This window comes from Lepidochelys olivacea (assembly GCF_965140295.1).
Source record: "Lepidochelys olivacea isolate rLepOli2 genome assembly, chromosome: 1".
NCBI classification, from domain to species: domain Eukaryota; kingdom Metazoa; phylum Chordata; order Testudines; family Cheloniidae; genus Lepidochelys; species Lepidochelys olivacea.
The window spans coordinates 99,615,428-99,635,212 of record NC_140411.1 but is presented as its reverse complement, the minus strand read 5'-3'; the positions used below and the strand labels follow the sequence as shown (position 1 = coordinate 99,635,212).

Genomic DNA, 19,785 nt, shown 5'->3' with positions numbered 1-19,785 from the left:
GTTTCAAAGCTGTATTAAGCCAATGTTCAGTTTAAATTTTTGAAAAAACAACCATAATATATTGTTCAAAGTTACGAACATTTCAGAATTACGAACAACCTCCATTCCCAAGGTGTTTGTAACTCTGAGGTTCTATTGTAAATCTTAATTTGATTAAAACAAACTGCACAATATTTACCTAATGTACCTTTAACTTTGCACTACTGTACTGAAACTAACATTCATGTTCAATTTAAAAAATTCTTATCTAATACATTATGAGACAGTTTCACATCCGAATTCAAAGTCTATTTAGCGACCAAGTTATACCTCTTAGTTTAGTTGTTATATTTTTGGTATTATATTCCAGATCTGATAATTAGCTGCTTGAAAGAAAAAGGTTATCATATTCCACTGATCATTGAAATAATGTAGGGACATAGGAATTGCCATAATGGTAGTGTGCTAAATATCACTTCAAATAAAATGTATATTATAAAACAATATTTCACAAAATGTAATAACCCAGTTTTAACTATGGCTGCTGTTATTTTGCTGTGATCTTATCCCAGTTGTTCCATACCATGCTGAGTTTATTCTAAATCTATGTACATTATAGCTAACAAAAATCACTGTACCCGATTCCACACTACTTTGCACCTAGTGTAGTCATTTAGGGCTCGATCCATGGGTGGTATATATTTGGGGGGAAAAAAACACTGGAGTGATGGTGATTTGCACTAGTTGAGGATTGTGCTACTACTCTGCCAAGTGAGTTGAATGCAGGGGTAAAGCACTACCAAGAATGGTTATGTTTTGGATTCACTTTGGAGAGCTGGAAATGATTATAGAATGTATAAGGCAGTTTCAGAATCAGGCCCATTTACTCCCAGTTCGTATTACAGATGAGGTTCTGTAACAAGATTAACACATTTGCCTTATACCTACCACTTACTGTGAACTTTGGAGGCCTGATTCTTCATTCGCTTACAGTAGTTTTACACCAGTGATACTTAGGGTGACCAGACAGCAAGTGTGAAAAATCAGGAAAGGTGTGGGGGGTAATAGGCGTCTATATAAGACAAAGCTCCAAATATCAGGACTGTCCCTATAAAATTGGGACCTCTGGTCACCCAAGTGTGGAGGTGGGCAAACTACGGCCCGCAGGCCACATCCTGCCCATGGGACTGTCCTGCCTGGCCCCTGAGCTCCTGGCCCGGGAGGCTAGCCTCCGGCCCCTCCTCTGCTGTCTCCCCTCCCCCGCAGCCTCAGCTCACCGCGCGGGCAGCGCTCTGGGCTGCAGGGCTGCCTGTTCATGTAGGGCAGCGTGGCAGCATGTCTGGCTCCAACCAGGCGGTGCAGCAGCCAGACATGCTGCTCTGAGCAGCATGGTAAGAGGGCCAGGGCCAGGGCCGGGGCGTTGGATAAGGGGCAGCAGGTCCCGGGGGGCAGGCAGGGGCTGGGGAGGGGGTTGGATGGGGTGGAGGTTTGGGGGGGCAGTCAGGGGATGGGGAGTGGGAGGGTTAGATAGGGGATGGAGTCCCAGGGGGCAATTAGGGACGGGGGTCCCAGGAGGGAGTGGTCAGGGGACAAGGAGCGGGGGGGGGGTGTTGTATGGGCTGGGGGTTCTGAGGGAGGCAGGCAGGGGGTGGGAAGTGGGAGGGGGCAGATAAGGGGCAGGGGCCAGGCTGTTTGGGGAGGCACTGCCTTCCCTACCCAGCCCTCCATACAGTTTCACACACCGATGTGGCCCTCAGGCAAAAAAATTTGCCCACCCCTGCCCTAGTGATACTCCACTGACTTCAGTGAAGTTAATTCTGATTTACACCATTTCAAGAGAGAGGAGAATCAGGTCCTGAAACCTGTATCTGAACCAACACAAAACAAAAAACACACCCCTGATTTTCCATCTCCTTTTGAAATACAAATAAGCCCCCCCCCCACACACAAAGTATTTGTACTTCCTCAAATATTAAGGATTCAGACAAATGACCCTAGAATTGTAACTTTCTCATTTGGGGGTTTTGCTAAGCCAAAAACCTAATTGACAAGGTTTTGCAAAATATAAACCAAAACCATCCCCTAATTTATACTCAAGTGGCTTAAACCTTATGTAGCAACTAAAGGTGGGATTTTCAAAAGCACTCAGGGCTGGCCTAACTGTGCTCCCATGGAAGTCAATGGTACTGGTAACTGACTTCAATGGGAACAGAGTTAGGTCAGTGCTGACCATTTTTGCCAACCTCCAGGTATGTTATAAGAACGAGGAGTCCTTGTGGCACCTTAGAGATTCACAAATGTATTTGAGCATAAGCTTTCATGGGCTAATGTGATCCATATTATTAGCTCTGGATGCTATGTGATCCATATTACTAGCTCTAGTGGAGAAAGATTTATGTAGCAGATTCATACTGACTTATCAATTAAAAACAAAACATTTGATTTTCCTAAAGCTTTAAGATGAAAATGATGAATACGGTATCCGAAGACCTAGTCAATTTTACCACTTTGCCAAGCCATGCAGATACCTTCAGAAACTGCACAGTTCTGCAACTGAAATCCTATCTGTCTGTTCTTTACAGCATAATATTTCTGGTGGGCTTCCCAGGGAATGTTATTGTAATTTTCATGTATATTTTCAAGATAAGGACCTGGAAAAGCAGCACCAACATTATGTTAAACTTGGCTGTCACTGACCTGTTGTACTTAGCTACTGTTCCTTTTTTTGATACACTACTCTGCTAATGGAGATAATTGGATCTTTGGAGTCTTCATGTGCAAGTTTATTCGCTTCAATTTCTACATCAACTTGTACAGAAGCATCTTTTTCCTCACTTGCTTCAGCATTTTCCGCTACATTGTAGTCATCTATCCAATTAACTGCTTTTTTGTTTGGAAAAGGAGATGGGCAGTGGTGGCTTGCACTACACTTTGGGTGATTTCCCTGGTGGCTGCCAGTCCTCTGAACTTTCTGATCACTTCCAAAGAGAATCAAAACAGATCTATTTGCATGGATCTTTCTACTTCTGAAGACCTGGACACGAGCAGGTGGTATAACTGGCTTCTGACTTCGTTCGCCTTCTTCTTACCCTTGCTAATTGTGACTCTGTGTTACATTGTGATTATTTACACATTGGCTACAGGGCCTCATACTCACACTTTGTACAAGCAGAAGGCTCGCAAACTTGCCATTCTTCTCTTGGTGGTATTTTGTTTTTGTTTCCTACCCTTTCATGCCTTGAGGGGGACTCAGATAGAACTACAACTTCATCCAGTTAGCTGCTTCACTGAGAAACAGACCTATGCTTTTTTTATTGTATCTATACCCTTAGCAACACTAAATACACTTGGTAACTTATTACTCTATCTTGTGATGGGAGACAACTTCCAGCAGGCCATTCTCTCTCTTTTGAAATTGAAGACAAATGAGCACGAAATAGGGAGGGAGCAACAGTGATGCTGTTAGTAAGACTTAGAGTACTAGGCTAAATTCACCATTGATTTAAATGAGCGTAGCTTCACTGATGTCAGGGAAGTTACACGCACACCTATGTCAGCAGCAAATTTGGCCCAGTCTGTTGAAGTTATGAACTCATCATTCTGACAATAAAGTTTTGAACACACTTGCCATGTACCTTCCCAGAAGCACATTTGTACTTCTTACTCTACATTCTTCATGCTTATATTGTAATATGTCCGGCAACATAACTCCTGTGGCAGTTCTGTCAAAAAGAGTTGCTTATTCATGGAAGATATGAGTTCAGTGTCCACAGTCACCACCTGAATATTCACGGATCAGTAATAAGAAGCCACACCCTCTCAAATAATGAATTTTCATTCCAGCTATGGTGTTTCTGGATTTATTTTAGTTCAGAGGTAGATATTGGGTAGATACACTATTGGACTAAATCCTCAGCTGGCATAAATTGAGGTTTATTTATTCATATATTTCAGTAAGGATATGCTGATTTACACCAGCAGAGGAACTAGCCCTATTATCTTGGATACTAAGACAGATCTGAAAAGCAATATCAAGATTTGCTATTATGCTAATTTGTTCTGATGCTAGAGGACCTGGTCTAGAGGTGTAACAGTGAAGGGGGTTCCTACCTACAATAGAAATAAATTAATAACACCACTAATAATATGGAGATGAGCCCACAAGCACAACAGTAAAGTGGGCTCCCCTAATGTAACTTTGTAACCCACATTTCCTGTCCTACCCTCTTTGTCACTAGCAGTAAAATGTCCATCGTAACTAATGCTGGCCTCAAGAACCTAGGGGTTCTCTCTTTACCAGCACTCAACCTCTGTGCCTCTGGCCCTTTCCCCACACAATCGCCAGTGTTTCTGCCCACTTACCACCTCTACTAGGGATTGACAAAATAGTAGCTCCTGCTACTCCCCTGGGCAGCTGCCTTTCCACCAGTATGTCTAGTACGACCAGCAAATTCAAGAGTTGTCAGGGAGCAGCAAGCAAACAGATGACTGGGAGGCTACTCGAGAGGGTAAGAGTGGGGATGGGGAGAGAGAATCTGTCACAGGCTTAGGGATGAAGAGTGAGATTTGGTAATGGGAAAAGCTGAGATCTTCCAGGGAAGGGTAGGGTCTGGACTGTGAGGAAAAAGTGTTTGGAAGTACCCAATTGAAGAAAGTAACAGTGCTGTTGTGAAGCTATCAGCATTCATTTAATTCTTCTTCTACCCCTGCTGTAATTCTTCTTCCATCAGAGGTGGGGAAGGATTTGGAGACTATAAAGATTTTGATACCAAGATGCTGATACCAGTTGATACAGTAATTAATTCCAGTGACATAAGAAAATAAGAACATAGGAACAGCCATACTGGGTCAGATCAAAGGTCCATCTAATGGCCAATGGCATTTTGGGATGTATAAGTAGGGGCATAGCGAGCAGATCGAGGGACGTGATCGTCCCCCTCTATTCGACATTGGTGAGGCCTCATCTGGAGTACTGTGTCCAGTTTTGGGCCCCACACTTCAAGAAGGATGTGGATAAATTGGAGAGAGTCCAGCGAAGGGCAACAAAAATGATTAGGGGACTGGAACACATGAGTTATGAGGAGAGGCTGAGGGAGCTGGGATTGTTTAGCCTGCAGAAGAGAAGAATGAGGGGGGATTTGATAGCTGCTTTCAACTACCTGAAAGGGGGTTCCAAAGAGGATGGCTCTAGACTGTTCTCAATGGTAGCAGATGACAGAACGAGGAGTAATGGTCTCAAGTTGCAGTGGGGGAGGTTTAGATTGGATATTAGGAAAAACTTTTTCACTAAGAGGGTGGTGAAACACTGGAATGCGTTACCTAGGGAGGTGGTAGAATCTCCTTCCTTAGAGGTTTTTAAGGTCAGGCTTGACAAAGCCCTGGCTGGGATGATTTAACTGGGAATTGGTCCTGCTTTGAGCAGGGGGTTGGACTAGATGACCTTCTGGGGTCCCTTCCAACCCTGATATTCTATGATTCTATGATTCTATGATTCTAGCCCAGTATCCTGTCTTCTGACAGTGGCCAATGTCAGGTGCCTCAGAGGGAATGAACAGAACTGGTAATCATCAAGTGATCCATCCCCTGTTGCCCATTCCCAACTTTTGGCAAACAGTGGCTAGGGACACCATTACTGCCCGTCCTGGTTAATAGCCACTGATGAACCTATCCTCCATGAACTTATCTAGTTCTTTTTTGAACCCTGTTATAGTCTTGGCCTTCACAACATCCCCTGGCAAGGAGTTCCACAGGTTCACTGTGTATTGTGTGAAAAAATACAACACAATTATGGTATTTTAAGATTTAAATCACCAAAGATGGGGGAGAAAAGATCATTCACATGAATATCTCGAAAAGGTTGATTCTATATCAGTAGGAGTAGAATTTCCTTTTTAATTATAATTTTTAAAAGTCTACACAAGTATGTCAGAACTGATACTCAGTAAAAGGTCCAGATACCTTCCACCAACCCTTACCTAGCTCTTCCTTAAAAAAAATAGAGAGAAGCTGATATGTTTAAGGAATCTTCTTAGTATATGCACAACATGCCTCAGGTGGCACGTGACCAGGATTCATCACCAAATTTGGTCAGCTGGTTAGATCATTAGCTTCCCTGGCCCAGGCCGGGTACTGATGGGGAGCACAACATGAATGCTGATCCATGCCCCCCGTTTAAGGAATAAAAGACAAATTCATGCATGACACTCTAGACCCCAAAGCAACACCCTGGCACCTCCATATTCACCACTGTCAATATAATTATGATATGTTAGAATCATTTTAAAAGCCTTGATCTGCCTAGTTTATAGAACTCAGATTGCGATTTTACTTTTTATTTCATAGGTGACCAGCTTTGATCTGTACTTATAATCACTTAAAATCTGTCTTTCTGTAGTTAATAAATCTGTTTTATATTTTACCTAAAACAGTGTGTTTTGCTTGAAGTGCTTGGGGAATCTGCTCAGTGTACAAAAGCTGGTACACATCCATTTTCCTTTGTAGAAGTGGCAGACTGGGTAATAAACTTATACTGGTCAGGCTTCTGACCAGTGCAAGATAATATAGCTCTGGGGTCCTAGGCTGGGGAGCTACAGGGAATTGGCTGAAGCCTCTCTATTGTTGGTTCATGAATTGCTGGTGAAAGCATTCATGTAATGCAGCTGGGTGTGTCCCTACCTATGGGTGTCTGTGTTAAGAACAGTACCTGGAGCTTCTCACAACATCACAGTGTGAGAGGGAGTCCAGGTTGGTAAGATAGAGGGCTCAGTGATATCCCAGTTCCAGGATGCACCTTGGAGAGCCTGTCTCATCATGCCATTTTCATTTTCATCCTTAGTTATTTAGCACTTAAACTGTTAATATGTACCGCACTACAATCATACAATGTATGTTACTGGAATATTCTTGCAAATCTGGATCACTGTGATATCCAGTGTCTGGAAACAGCTTCTTTGGGAGAGTGCAGGAGGGTGGGCAGCAAAGCCTGTTGCTGGGTTGAGACTGCAGATTACTCAGGATTTATGTGGGGCTTGAGACTTTTACCCTCTGTGTAGCAGGGTGGTTACCTGCTCCGGCCCTGACAGGGCTGAGGCCAGCCTGGGGAGAGGGCTGGGGATGTGGGGAAAAGCCCAGTCGGATTAATGGAGCAGCGCAGCTGTAGACAGCTCAGTCAGGCCCAGCTGGCCCCTATAAGAGGCTATGAGCCAAGAGCCCACTCAGTTTCCCTCTGCTTGTAGAGGGAAAAGGGCTTGGCTGCAAGGTGCTGAGCAGGATGCCCAGATTGGAGTAGGGCTGGGGAAGGGCCAGAGGAGCTGGGAGCTCTGGCCTGGAAAGCCTCAGGCTGCAGGCCTGACTACAGGCCAAATAGGTGCAAGGTTGCAGAGGGGCAGATCACAGGTAGGCGGAGGCAGCAGGTCCAAAACCCCCTTGCCTGTGATGAGTGGCATATACGCTGCAGTCTGCCCCAATACAAGGGGTTAAGTGGGGGCTGGCAGTAGCCCAGACTGAGGTGGGGATAAAGGGTGGGGGTTCCCCTGGGTGGGGAGACCCAGAACCTGAGAGTGTGGGGATATTGCCAGGGGGGCAGCACACCAGAGAAAGGGGTACTTGTCCTGGGAGGGACATGGGGGGGCTGGCGGTAAGGTGGATCACCAGCCTGCAGAGGGTGCTCTGGGGCTGGATGAGCTAATTCCTAATGACTACCAGCAGGAAGCGCTGCAGGGGTTAGTCCGAACCTTTACACTCTGTAAGTGAAATTTTTTTAAAAAGGAAGCACTGGGATAATGTAGCTTTTTCTCCTCTTCTTGTTGCTCATATTCATTGGCAACCTGACGTTTGAGACATCATTGGGATTGTATAAGGCCCCACCCCAGCACAACCAACAAAGAGAAAGAAGGAAGTATGTGTGTTTGGGGTATGTGTCATGGCCTCCATACTCGGGAAGGGAGCCACCTGAATGGGGACATGTCTTATTTTGTATAGAGGCTGAGAAAACCTACTCAGCTTTTTATGTTTGGTTCAAAATTTAACCATACAGGACAGGCATAGTACAGCCTCTTTCATTATGTGGAGGGAAACCACCACAGATTTATAAATGATCTCTGTTCTGTAGAAGTGAACCTGAGCCTTAAATAAATACAACTGTGATTATTGAAACACAGTATTTACATTCCACACAAATCCATTTGCAGTACAGAATGTTAAGGGCAGATTTCCACAGTGCAAAACCACCTAATCAGGCATAAACCCCATAGACTGATGATAGATTTACATAAACAAACCTGAGGAACAGTGGCAAACATGACTTCACGCACAAGAGTGTACAGGCAACAGGAGTGGGGACATCTATGGAGGTTCAGGTGTTAGTCACCAGGTTTGATGACCCTGTTATCTAAAGCTTTCCATAGTTGCAGCCAAGGAACCTTTCTGTGTCTGCAGCATGATATTGCAGGGCTATCTGCCAAACCAAACAACAACAAATAGGTTCATTTGATTTGGTTGAACTGAATGTGGCTCATTTGGGGGGGATTTCTGATTTCTACTTAAAAACCATCAACCCAGCCGCAATGGACAATCATGCTGTATTCTAACACTCTATTCACATCATCACATGTACCAATTTTCACTGAGGGAGCCAATCTTAGTTCCCACTGTTTATGCATAGTGACTTGTATGTGGCTAATAGAAAACCAGGGGAGAGCAATTATCTCCCCAATATATACATTAAGTACACTCCACTTGACAGCATATCCATTGTGAATTGGGAAGTTTCCCACAGCTGCAGCTTCACCAGTGCCAGGAACAATAGAAGTGGTCACACAGATCAAATGGCAGCTAGTTGCTGGTTACACAGATGTCCCACTGTTCCTGGGGAGCTGAACAAGTGCAGAGGTAGGGGATTTACCAAGAAGTACCAGGGTAAACAAGACCATGAATACCACGTAACAGGCAAACAGCACCACAGTGTCCGTAAGATGGGGTTTTCTGGTGTTCCCAATAATTCTGGTAAGTGTGCACACACTGCACAACTATGGCTCCACAGATACCCAGGTGCTGCTATAAATTGCCAATCTCTGTCTCAAGAGGTGTTGGCCCCAATACTATTCTCTGGTGGCTTTAGACATTTTTCAGTTGCCTTAGAGCAGGAAAAACCATTGCCAGCAGGGCCCAAAAAGAGACATTTATCTTTGTTAAACTTTTCCTTGCCATGTTTCCAGGAAAAAACAAACCAAACAAATAAACCTGCTTAACTAGTACATCTCACAATCATTTTGCACATGTTACACTGGGACTAGATTAGACCATTTAGGCACTGTTCTGTGTAGCAAATCCTGTGGTTAAATCCCAGCCCAAGATCCCCTTTGCACAGGGGTGGCATGAGGACTATGAATGACCCTGCTCGTTGCCTGTGGCATACAGCAGGGCAGGAAGACTCCTTATGCCCACCTGCATCTACGCATCTGCACAAAAAGCCAAGGACAATCTGGCTGTTAGTAGAAACTCCATTCACACTACCGCATTAACTAGCCATTCCTCTGAAGAACCACTGAACTGAGCTGTGGGTTCTGAACTGGGTGGGGCAGCCTTGCAGGAAATGACAGGCAAGGGTAACCAAGATGGCTCTTGGGGAAGAGGATGAATAGAGATCCATACTGACGGTAGAAATTATTCTAAAGCTCAGAGCAATGTTACCCAATTTGTGTTCTTCTGTGGGGGCTCCCTCTGGCTGCACTAGCTTGGTAGGATTGTGGCAGCTCGTGGAGCTGCAGCGCCCATGCTCAAAGCATGTTTCCGAATGCAGCAAGAAGGAAGAGAACTCCTGTGGAGGTCACATTAACATCCCTTAATTTCGTTATGCTGAGCCATACAGCTCCCACTTTTGCATTCAAGATGATGCTCTAGCAATCTAGGGGGATTCCCACTGCAAGTGCCAGCTGTAAGCATGATCCTATTCCACTCAACTCAATAGCAAGACTCCCGTGGGAGTAGGATAAGGCCCACAGAAAGGCTGCAGACCACATCTCAGTCCCTCTGCCACATCTTCAGATATTTGGGCTAGGTCCCTGTACTTCCCTCCATGATGCTGGAAGCTTCTGCAGCCACTACAAAGAGCAAGAGGAAACAAAGGTTTTCAGTATCGGGAGCCACAAAGTCTGGCAAGTGCTGCAGAGAATGAAACGCATTGACTGGTAGCCTGCTATGAAGCATAATTGGCAAAGAGATCACATGCATTGTCCTAACCCTAAATATAAAAAGATGGAGAAACCAGCTAATTCTCTTCTTGCCTCTTGGCTAAGGACAATAAGAGGTGGGGGTTTTTAGTCACTAGGCACTGAACTGGGAGCAAGGAAACATTCACTCTATTCCTGCTGTGCAAGCTTGGGCAAGTCACTTCACCGCTCTGTTTCTTTGTTTCCTTCTCACCCTTGGTCTGTCTTATCTGTTTAGAATTGTAAGTTCTTCAGGGCAGAGACTGACACTGTGTGTTTGCACTGTGAGGCCCCAATCTCACAAGGATCCTCTAGGCCAGGGGTGGGCAAACATTTTGGCCCGAGGGCCACATCGGGGTTGTGAAACTGTATGAAGGGCCAGGTAGGGAAGGCTGTGCCTCCCCAAACAGCCTGGCCCCTGCCCCCTATCCACCCCTTCCACTTCCCGCCCCCTGACTGCCCCCATCAGAACTCCCAACCCATCCAACCCCCCGCTCCCTGTCCCCTGACTGCCCCGACCCCTATCCACATCCCCGCCCCCTGACAGCCCCCCTGGGACTCCCATACCTATCAAACTGCCCCTGCTTCCCGTCCCCTGACTGCCCCGCCCCCAGAACCTCCGCCCCATCCAACTGCCCCCTGCTCTCTGACTGACCCCTGGGACTCCCTGCCCCATATCCAACCCCCCCACTACCCGCCCCCTTACCGTGCTGCTCAGAGCAGCAGGAGCTTGCAGCCCCACCGGAGCCAGCCACGCCGCCCATGCGGCCTGGCAGGAGTGGCAGGCAAGAGCGATGGAGGCGTGGCAGGGCTGGGGGCTAGCCTCCCTGGCCGGGAGCTCAAAGGCCAGGCAGGACGGTCCCGTAGGCCAGATGTGGCCCGCGGGCTATAGTTTGTTCACCTCTGCTCTAGGCATTACTGGAATACAAACAGCAGATTATATACCCAATACATAGGCAGAAAATTAATACCTGACGTATAATTTAATTGTTTTAAATAGTAATGGTATTAGAGATGTTCTGCTTAAAAACACTATCCAATGTAAGGGATTTAATATATACTTTTATTTTTCCTTTAATAGTATGAAATAAACAACAGAAGCTGACCATATATAAATCTAGCATCATACACATTAAGCTTATTCATAATATAAACACTTTTTTAAATATAATTTTCAAAAGGGTTAGGTTTTGGTGATATAATTGGCTAAGCAATAAACATTGACTTTTCAGATATATTTTTCTGCTAACTTGGATGTGATTAAAGTTTTATTGTTGGTTCCAAGCCAAATTTCTTCTTGTTTTTTTATGTATATTTAACCCGGGCCGGCATTGGGGGTAGCAAACAGGGCAATTGCCTGGGGCCCCATGCTACAAGGGACCTGCTTGAGCTTGGGCTTCAGGCCCACATGGTGGAGCTTTGGCTTTGGCTTCAGAAACATTGGAGAAATCCAATATGTGAGCAGGTAAGGGCGGCAGGGTGGTCTGTGCCCCAGTGAGTCTAAAGCTGGCCCTGTATCTAACACAGGATAACACCTGGCTACCTGGCTTCGTACTGTACCATGGAAATAAGCTGTATTTGACTATGTGATAAATGTTAATGATCTATACTAAAACTGAATTTGCATGTGTGTACACACAAGTGTGGGATAATTTATATAATGATTTGCTTGTGTAAAGTTTGTTGTAAATAAGTAGATATTTCAACATGAGTGTATGGCTCACTTCACCACCACAAAACTGGTTTATGATTAGTGGGTTTTATTGTCCAGACAGGTTCGGTTACTTAACCTTTCAAAAGCATATTTAGGCAGAACACACACAACTTAAGAAGCACCTAATCATCATAATGCTGAGCTGGTGCTATGCTGCGAGCTGCGTATGCAATAAGGAACAGTCAAACTAAGATAAACTAAAACTAAACCCATTAAAAAGGCTGATGTGAGTATAGAGCTGGTTGAATACCATAAAAATCTGTTTGCAAATAGTACTTGGACTGTTCCTACACTTTTTAAAAATTTCCTTTTTGCAAATGTTTGCACAACTAAAGTTTTGGTCAGGGGAATGTTCATCAACAGTGAATTTTGAACCATTAGGCAAGATCTGTTTAAGTAAAAGAATAACATTCATTTTGTGACAAAATGAAATTTGGGTGGAAGTAATTTAACAAAGGCTCAATCATCCAATCAGGAAAAAGGAACAATAGTACATGACTTAATTGAAAACTCACAAAGATGGTTAACTATAAAAAAATCAAATCAAATAACCAACTGAATTCCTGCTATGAACCATGTATATCTCAGTTACATCCAGAAAAACTATTTGAACAATGTTGAATAGCAAATAGGTTCATATTGATCACAAGTTGTTCATAGACAATTTATTGAAAGAAAAATTGGTAAATAAAAATGGTTTACAATAAATAGTTAACAAATTGTTCGAGTAGCTGCACATGTGTAGTTGCAGCATTGGGGCACTCACTATTCATGAAAAAGCCATCCTGTTTCCAAATTTCATTTTGTCACAAAATGAAATAGTACCCTCTGCTGGAGGAGTGAATGCAACCCTTTGGGAACCTTTTCACTAAAAGTGAATTGTCAAATGACAAATAAAAGCTGTGCTACTGTCTATATACAATACAATATAGGAACTGGGAAAGTTTTCTGGACTCTTCATTACTAAAGGGGACACCCATAATGAACGTCCAATATTAACAATACTGGGAAATGTCCTGGCCCTCTCTGGCTGCTGATCCTCTAAGAGAAGCAACTATTAATAACCAAAAAAATATCATCCAGTAGAAGAAGTCAGATTGGTTTGTCTTAACTTTGTTAGCATGACGTTATAATGGAAGGATGGTTTGTGGTCAATGGATTGGCCTGGGATTCAGATGACCTAAGTTCCATTCCTTGCTCTGCCACAGACTTTCTGTGACACCCGGGCAAGTCACTTGATCTTTCTCTGTGTCAGCTCCTCAACATTAAATTGGGATAATAATATTTGCTTTCTCCCATACTTTGCCGGTAAAGTCTTCAGGGCAAGGACTGTCTATCACTGTGGATGGGTACCATACGTAGCACAATGGGATTTGTTCTCAGCTAGGACTTCAGTTAAATATTATTTCACCCTTAAGTAGTTACCTGATATTTCTCCTATTCAAGTTCCCCAAAACCTAGAGAATAAAAAGGATTTCTGACCGGTATTGTAAACCAAGACGATGGCAGTCAAGTGCTAAAAAAGCTTGGGTAGAAATTAGTTGGTCACAACTATTGTAAATTCTCTGAAAGAACAAGTTAATTAAAACCACACAGAAGACACTGCAGAGCTATGGGCTTCCAAATTCGTCATGGCACTCAACTCACTGACACATGATCCCTACTTGTACAACAAGGTGTAAAGATTACAGTGCCGTAGAATGACAAATACACAGTACACATGGAAATCTTATTGTTGTTTCTTTATAGGGAAGAAGGTAAGGAGGATTTAAGACATTTATTTTATTTAGCTATATTTTGATTTTATAAAATAGAATGCATATATAAAACAATGAAAACCATCATTTTTACCTCTTTTCCAATGCACAGTAAGATAGCCATCCCAAAACAAAACAAGTACTGCTCTGCATATCCCATCAAACACTTAACCCAAGACAGAGCCTTACACCATTCCCTAAATGTCATCAGATTCAATTAACCATTTTCTCTCCTCTTATAACCACTGTCCATCATACACACATTTGTCTGTTCTTCCAGTGATTTTATCTCCCCTAGGGCTAGAGGGCGTCCATGAAGGAGGAAGATGGAGGCAACTGAGGGACAACAGTATTAGAACTAGAATGGCTGCATGAAGGACAGTCACTGCAGTCTAACACAAAAGGTAGCCTCTGATTGTCAATAGTGTAGTCTATCTACACAAGAAGACCAAAACTACCTAGAAAGGCCGTATTACTTGCTCTGGAAAGGTTTTAAATCTCCGCCCTGTGGGCTGGTTTGTAACTGCCTGCTTTGAACAGGCGAAAGAGTATCAGGACAAGTACAGGGACGTAAGTCACCTCCTTCAGTAACCCTGTCCATTGTCTGAAACAGCACCACCAAGAGTGAAGGAGAAAGGATGGAGACTATTCTATACATAAAGATGAAACAGACATTCATTATCAACCAATTTTCCTAAAATTGTGCATGTTGTATCTCCTCCCAAAATAGTGTTGTTCTGGGAAGTCTGATAAAAATCAAACATGGAGTTTTGAAGTTACCTGAAACTCACATTTGAAAATTTTCACATCTTTCAGCTCATTATCTTCAAAATGGCCTGGCTTAAAAAACCCTATATTTGATTTCTTTGCCTCGCTGAGGAAAAGTGACTCTTAAATTTGCTGTTTGGGTATTTTTGCTGTATGGGGATGGGAAAAGAGGTAGGTTGGACAGGTGGGGAGGAATCAGTGAGGGAAAAACATAATAAAAATTTAAGACTGGCTTGTGATATCCCACATACTAAGGTAAGTAGAGAAGGTATCAACTAAGGAGTCATTCATAGATTCTGAGGCCAAAAGAGAAATTGTGAACATCTAATATGCTCGCCTGTGTAACATAAACCATAGAACTTCCTCAAAAGAATTCCTAGAGCAGATTTTAGAAAAACTTCTAGTTTTGATTTAAAAATTGCCAGTGATGGAGACTACACCATGACCCTTCGTAAATTGTTCCAATGGTTAATTACTCTGTTAATATGTTTTTTTATTATTTTTATATTATTTCCCATCGGACTTTGTCTAGTTTCAGCTTCCAGCTATTGATCACGTTATTCCTTTCTCTGCTAGACTGAAGAGTCAGTCATTAAACATTTTTTCCCCCAGTAGATACTTATCGACTGTAATCAAGTCACCCTTAACCTTCTTTTTATTAAGCTAAATAGATTGCGCTCCCTGTGACTATGTTACTATAAGGCATGTTTTCTAATCCTTAATCATTCTCGTGGATCTTCTCTGAACCCTCTTCAATTTATCAACATCCTTTTTGAATTGTGGGCTCTAGAACTGGACACAGCCTCTCTTTTCCTACTCAAGATTCCCCTGTTTATGCATTCAAGGATCACATTAGCCCTTTTGGCCAGAGCATCACAGTAGGAGCTCATGTTCAGCTGATTACAACCATGACCCCCAAATCTTTTTCAGAGTCACTGCTTTCCCATCCTGTCAGTATGGCCTACATTCTTTGTTCCTAGATGCATACTTTTATTGAATAAAGAGTGTCTGCTTGTTTCAGCCACAAGAAAAAGAAACTCTTTAATTTACAAAGTGTTTTAAAAATATAAGGAAGAAGACTACTGCATACGAAGATGGAGCCCTGCTTACAAGTGCAAGTCCAACTATTGTCACTCAATAAGGTAGCAAAGAGGGACTGGTATAATGAAGTGCTTTATATTTTTAAGACACTTTGTAAATTAAAGAATCTCTTTATTGCTTGTTGGAGGGGAAGGAGGTGCTGGACCTTGCTGAATAAAGTCCCTATTCTGATTTGCTATGCATTAGGCTGGGGTGGAGAAATATTATGCACAGATGAGCCCACACTTTAAAGTAGCAGAATGCCAATGTGTGTGTCTTTTTTTTACCTGTTTTCACATGTACCTGGTCCTGGAATGGTTGGGGGAAAGATTGAGGGAAGTATGGTGAGAGGTGGAAGGGGCTAGGAAGAATGGAGGACCCAAAATAGCAGTGGTGGGCAACCTGTGGCCCACACGCGGCCCATCAGGGTAATCCACTAGCGGGCCGCGAGACAGTTTATTTACATTGACCATCTGCAGGCATGGCTGCCGCAGTTCCTAGTGACCGCGGTTCTCTGTTTCCGGCCAATGGGAGCTGTGGGAAGCAGTGGTTAGCACGTCCCTGCAGCCTGCGTTGCTTCCCACAGCTCCCATTGGCCGGGAACAGCGAACAGTAGCCACTGGGAGCTGCGTGTGGCCATGCCTGCAGACAGTCAGTGTAAACAAACTGTCTTGCAGCCCGCCAGTGGATTACCCTGATAGGCCGTGTACGGCAGTGCGGGCTACCTCACTGGTGTAGAGGATTGGGAAAGATGTATATATAGAGACATGCAAAACACTGGGCCATAGTAAGGGACAATAAAAGGCAGAGACTCCTGTGTTAAAAATATCTACATGCTTAAACATTTCCTATTTTTGTTTATAAATACACACATATATCTATATAAGATGCACACATATACATATATAGACAAAGTCTGGCTGGGCAGCTGCAAGAGGGTGGTGGCCCTTTTTCCTATAAGGTGAGAAGGTTCACCTCAGGTTAACTAGGGACACCTGACTCCAATTAAGGGCTGCCTGAGACCTTTAAAAACCCCTCCTCTGGTGAGAGAAACAAGCTGCTGCAGGGAGAAAGGCTGCTTTCCTCCTTACAGAGGAAACATCCAAAGCTCAGTGCCTGGGGGAAGGACTGACACCCCAGGACCAACTACAGGATAACACACTACCCGCGCAGTGATGGGGCAGGGAAAGGTATCACCCTTTGTTTTGTGTTTGTAAATCAATTTCTTTTTGTTTGCTGGAGGAGTACTCCTTGGGCCTGCCCTGAGGCCTATCTTGAAAATACTGATAAATAAACACAAAGGGGGAAGACAAACACTGTCCAGAGGGGGGCTGACTTACCTGGGGCCAAGTGTTGCTAGATGTCCAGTTTTCGACCAGAATGCCCAGTCGAAAAGGGATTCTGGCTGTTAAAAGTCTGGTAGGCAGCACAGCAGGGGCCCAGGGCTAAGGCAGGCTCCCTTCCTGCTCTAGCTCCATGCAGAAGTGGCCGCCAGGTCCCTGTGGCCCCTAGGTGCATGGGTGGCCAGGGAGGTGCTGCCCCTACCCCTAGTGCCGGCTCTGCAACTTTCATTGGCCGGGAACTGCAACCAATGGGAGCTGCGGGGGTGGCGTCTGCAGGCGCGAGGGCAGCGTGCGGAGCCTTCCTGGCTGCCCATGTGCCTGGGGGTTTCAGGGACCTGGTGCCCGCTTCCTGGGAGCTGCAGTTAGTGCCGCCGGGACCCCAAATCCCCTCCAGGCACCCCAACCCTCTACCCCACCCTAGAGTTCCCTCCCAGACTCAAACTCCCTCCAGGAGCCTGCAACCCCTCCAACATCTTGCCCCATCCCGCAGCCCCTTCCTGCATCCCAAACCCCTCATCCCCAGCCCCACCCCAGCCAGAGCGCTCACCCTCCCAGCCCAGAGCCCTCTTTCACACCCCAAACCCCTCATCCCTGGCCCCACCCTAGAGCCCACACCCCCAGCCAGAGCCCTCACTCCCTCCTGCACCCCAATCCCCTGCCCCAGCCTGGTGAAAGTGAGTGAGGGTGGAGGAGAATCAGTGACAGAGGAAGAGGGGATGGAGCGAGTGGGGACGGGGCCTGTCAAGGTTCCTTCCCCACTCTGAACTCTAGGGTACGGATGTGGGTACCTGCATGAAAGACCCCCTAAGTTTATTCTTACCAGCTTCGGTTAAAACTTCCCCAAGGTACAAACTTTTACCTTTTGTCCTTGAACCTTTAAGCTGCCACCACCAAAGTGTCTAACAAAAATAATGGGAAGTGCCCACTTGGAAATGTCTCCCCCCCCAAAAAAAATCCCCCCAAGCACTACACCCCCTTTCCTGGAGAAGGCTTGATAAAAATCCTCACCACTTTGCATAGGTGAACACAGACCCAAACCCTTGGATCTTAAGAACAATGAAAAAGCAATCAGGTTCTTAAAAGAAGAATTTTAATTAAAGTAAAACTATCACCTCTGTAAAATCAGGATGGTAAATACCTTACACGGTAATCAGATTCAAAACATAGAGAATCCCTCTAGGCAAAACCTTAAGTTACAAAAAGACACAAAAACAGGAATATACTTTCCATTCACCACAAATTATTTTATCAGCTATTTAAACAAAACAGAATCTAACGCATATCTAACTAGATTGCTTACTAAGTCTTTACAGGAGTTCTGACCTGCATTCCTGCTCTGGTCCTGGCAAAAGCATCACACAGACAGAGAGGACCCTTTGTTTCCCCCCCCCGGCCCCTCCAGCTTTCAAAGTATCTGGCCTCCTCATTGGTCATTTGGGTCAGGTGCCAGCGAGGTTCTCTTAGCTTCTTAACCCTTTACAGGTGAAAGGGTTTTTCCTCTGGCCAGGAGGGATTTAAAGGTGTTTACCCTTCCCTTTATATTTATGACAGGGCCTCAGAGAAGGGGCAGGGCAGGGGTGTTCAATTTTGTGTGATTAGAAAATTGGCAACCTGATCGAGGCCCTGCCGCTGCCAGAGGGGGAAGTGCTAAGTCTGTCAAGACGGAGGCGGTGCCTTGCCACTATATATCTATTTACCTTACAGGTCTGATATCATAGAAACAGCTTGTAGTGGGGCCCACTTGCCTCTTGTGAGTACCCTCTATCACAGTGGTTCTCAAAATTTTGTACTGGTGACCCGTTTCGCACAGCAAGCCTCTGATTGTGGGCCCCCCTTATAAATTAGAAGCACTTTTAAAAATATTTAACACTATTATAAATGCTGGAGGCGAAGTGGGGTTTGGGGTGGAGGCTGACAGCTTGCGACCCCTATGTAATAACCTTGCGACCCTCTGAGGGGTCACGACCCCCAGTTTGAGAACCCTTGCTCTATCAGCTATGTGTGCGTGTGCACCTGCTCTTTTTTCAGCTTTGCACTGCTCAGGGTGCATCCCACTGACTACTGCCCTCGTCAGGTGGATCTTCAGTGACTCAGCCCTCTGGCCAAGTCACATACAATTTGTATGTGAACCAAAAAAACCCCTTCTGGGGTACAAGTCCAACAGGGCCTATCACAGTTTCCTCGTTTGTTCTAGCCTCTCCTGGGCTTCCTTCCCAAACGGTCTCTCAGCTCCTTCTGGGCTCTTCCTCAAATTGTCCTTGCTCTGGTATGGAGACCCTTCAACAGCTGTCCCAGCTGAATCACTCTTCTAGGCCTTCAGCCCCTTCCCTAAGCTACTCGATGGCTCAGAGCCATGGTGACTGGTGCCCCCTGGGCACCAGCTAAAGGGGAGGACACATGACCTCCCCATGTGTCTCCTCCCCGCCCCAGCCTAGGGCCCCCACATTGTCTGGAGGGCGGGGAGAGGGAAGAGGGGCACAGTCTGTAGTCCAGGCTGAAAGGAGAGGCCTATAGCTACAGCAGCCCACCTCTTTGGCAGCTGTGATTGCTGTTCCTAGTCCGCTAGCTCCCCATCTGCCTTTCCTGATGTCCCTTCTCTGCCACCCCCACTCCTCCAAAACCACACATTGGGTTCCTGTTCTTTTAGTTTCCCATGCTGAGCCCTTATTCTTAAACCTATGCCTGGGAATAGGGTTTGGTTTCTCTGTTTCGTTGCCTGTCTTTGTGATTCCTATTATTTCTTTATATTTTTAAAATAAATCAAACTACGTTGATCTTAAATCTATAAATCCTGAGTTAGGGCACATTTGTCGCAAAGCACACACCTGTATTACCATATTAACACCAACCTATGCAGTACTGTCTTCTTTCACATATGCTAATGGTATCACTCAGAGCTTGTGCAGCACCAGTAAAGTACTATCCCTCACCACTAA

At 44.9% G+C, this 19,785-nt stretch overlaps 1 protein-coding gene and 1 pseudogene across 2 annotated transcripts in view; one reads left to right on the top strand and one right to left on the bottom strand.

Annotated features, from left to right (window-relative positions):
* Nucleotides 1-19,785, bottom strand: part of MBNL2 (muscleblind like splicing regulator 2) — a 363,485-nt gene that overhangs the window by 298,150 nt on the left and 45,550 nt on the right. The gene's annotated exons all lie outside the window — the stretch shown is intronic.
* LOC311517576 (2-oxoglutarate receptor 1 pseudogene) lies at nt 2,440-3,436 on the top strand (annotated as a pseudogene). The gene has a single exon. The product of its transcript is annotated as a 2-oxoglutarate receptor 1 pseudogene (transcript).